This window comes from Chrysochloris asiatica, unplaced genomic scaffold (assembly GCF_000296735.1).
Source record: "Chrysochloris asiatica unplaced genomic scaffold, ChrAsi1.0 scaffold00152, whole genome shotgun sequence".
In the NCBI taxonomy this organism is placed as follows: domain Eukaryota; kingdom Metazoa; phylum Chordata; class Mammalia; order Afrosoricida; family Chrysochloridae; genus Chrysochloris; species Chrysochloris asiatica.
In genome coordinates, this window is record NW_006408670.1 from 5,999,851 (window position 1) to 6,003,240 (window position 3,390).

The window sequence follows — 3,390 nt, forward strand, 5'->3', positions numbered from 1 at the left end:
CTTGTACATAGTCCCCTATATATACACATGTTGGACTCCTTTGCCATGTAGCCAACTCTCAGTATATGGACATTTAGTACTCATCTGCCATGTAGCTAGAACTCTGTATATGGAAATGTTGGTCTACTCTGCCATGTAGCTAACTCTCATTATATGGACACGTTGGACTCATCTGCCATGTAGCTAGCGCTCTGTATATGGAAATGTTGGACTACTCTGCCATGTGCCTAGGTCTCTCTATATGGACATTTTTGACTCGTCTGCCATGTAGCGAGCTCTATGTGCATGGATAGGATAGACAGATTTACCATGTAGGTAGCTCTCTGTATATGAACATATAGGAATTGTCTGCCATGCAGCTAGCTCTCTGTATATTGACATGTTGGCCTCATCAGCCATGTAGCTAACTCTCAGTATGTAGACAACTTGAACTCATCTGCCATGTAGCTAGTACTCTGTATATGGACATGTTGGACTACTCTGCCAAGTAGCTAGAACTCTGTATATGGACACGTTGGACTCATTTTCAGGTAGCTAGAGCTCTGAATATGGTAATGTGGCACTACTGTGCCATGTAGCTAGCTATCTATATATAGTCTTGTTGGACTCATCTGACATGTAGCTAGCTCTTTGTGCATGGATAAGTTGGACTGATCTGCCATGTAGGTAGCTCTCTGTTTAAGAACTTATTGGACTTGTCTGCCACGTAGGTAGCTCTCTGTATATGGACATGTTGTACTCATCAGCCATGTAGCCAACTCTCTCTGTATGAACATGTTGAACTCACCTGACTTGTAGCTACTCCTCTATATATACACATGTTGGGCTCACCTGACATGTAGCTAAATCTCAGTATATGGACATGTTGGACTCATCTGCCATGTAGCTAGTTCTCTGTATATGGGCATGTCAGTCTACTCTGCCATGTAGCTAACTCTCATTATATGGACATGTTGGACTCATCTGCCATGTAGCTAGAGCTCTGTATATGGAAATGTTGGACTAATCCGCCATGTAGCTAGGTCTCTGTATATAGACATTTTTGACTCGTCTGACATGTAGCCAGCTCTCTGTGCATGGCTATGATGGACAGATTTACATTTAGGTAGCTTTTTGTATATGAGCATATAGGAATTGTCTGCCATGCATCTAGCTCTCTGTATATTGACATGTAGGCCTCATCAGCCATGAAGGTAACTATCAGTATATAGACATCTTGGACTTATCTGCCATGTAGCTAGTACTCGGTATATGGACATGTTGGACTACTCTCCAGGTAGCTAGAGCTCTGAATATGGTAATGTGGTACTACTGTGCCATGTAAATAGCTCTCTATATATGATCTTGTTGGACTGATCTGCCATGTAGCTAGCGCTCTGTACATAGATATGCTGGACTAATCTGCCATGGAGGTATCTCTCTGTATATGAAGATATTTGACTTGTCTGCCATATAGCTAGCTCTCTGTATATGGACATGTGGAACTACTCTGTCATGTTGCTAGTTCTTAGTATATGGACATGTTGGACTCATCTGCCATGTAGCTAATTCTCTGTGCATGGATATGTTGGACTGATATGCCATGCAGGTAGCTCTCTGTATATGAACATATTGGACTTGTCTGCCATGTAGCTTGCTCTCTCTACATGAACCTGTTGGTCTCATCAGCCATGTATCCAGCACTTTCTGTATTAACATGTTGGAATCATCTGCCTTGTAGCTAGTCCTCTATATATACACAAGTTGGACTCATCTGCCATGTAGCTAACTCTCAGTACACAGACATGTTGGACTTATCTGCCATGTAGTTAGTATTCTGTATATGGACATGTTGAACTACTCTTTCATGTAGCTAGCTCTCAGTATATGGATATGACGGACTCATCTGCCATGTAACTAAAACTCTGTATATGAAAATGTTTGACTACTCTGCCATGTAGCTAGGTCTCTGTATATGGACATTTTGGAATTGTCTGCATGTAACAAGCTCTCTGTACATAGATAAGCTGGACTAATCTGACATGAAGTTAGCTCCCTGTATATGAACATATTGGACTCGTCTACCTCTCAGTATATGGACATTTTGGACTCATCAGCCATGTAGCCAGCTCTCTGTGTGTGAATATATCCAACTCTTCCTCCTTGTCGATAGCCCTCTAAATATACACAGGTTGGACTCATCTGCCATGAAGCTAACTCTCAGTATATGGACATGTTGGACTCATCTGCCGTGTAGTTAGTACTCTGTATATGGAAATATTGGACTACTCTGCCATGTAGCTAGCTTTCTGCATATGGACACGCTGTACTCATCTGCCATATAGCTAGAGCTCTGTATATGGAAATGTTGCACTACTCTGTCATGTAGTTAGCTCTCTGTATGTGGACATTTTGGACTCGTCTGCCACGTAGCTAGCTCTCTGTGCATAGATATGCTGGAATGATCTGCCATGTAGGTAGCTCTCTGTACTTGAACATATAGGACTTGTCTGCCATGTAGCTGGCTCTCTGTATACGGACATGTTGGTCTCATCAGCCATGTAGCCAACTCACTGCGTATCAACATGTTGGACTCATCTGCCTTGTAGCAAACCCTCTAAAAATACACATGTTGGACTCATCTGTCATGGTGCTTACTCTCAGTATATGGACATGTTGGACTCTTCTGCCATGTAGTAAGAATTCTGTATATGGATATGTTGGAGTACTCTTCCATGTAGCTAGCTCTCATTATATGAACAGATGTTCACATCTGCCATGTAGGTAGAGCTCTGTATATGGAAATGTTGTACTACTCTGCCATGTAGCTTGCTCTCTGTATGTGGACATTTTGGACTCGTCTGCCATGTTGCTAGCTCTCTGTGCATGGATATGTTAGATTGATCTGCCATGTAGGTAGCTCCCTGAATATGAACTTATTGGAATTGTCTGCCATTTAGCTAGATCTCTGTATATAGACATGTTGCTGTCATCAGACATGTAGCCAGCTCTTTCTGTATGAACATGTTGGAATCATCTGCCTTGTAGCTAGACCACCATATATACATGTTGGAGTCATCTGCCTTGTAGCTAACTCTCAGTATATGGACATGTTGGTCTCATCTGCCATCAAACTAGTACTCTGTATAATGACATGTTGGACTACTCTGCCATGTAGCTGCCTTTCAGTATATGGACACGTTGGTCTTGTCTACCATGTATGTAGCTCTCAGTATATGGACATGTTGGACTCATCAGCCGTGTAGCCAGCTCTCTCTGTATGAATATGTTGGACTCATCTGCCTTGTAGTTAGACCTCTAAATATACACATGTTGGACTCATCTGCCATGTAGTTAGTACACTGTATATGGACATGCTGGACCACTCTGCCATGTAGCTAGCTCTCAGTG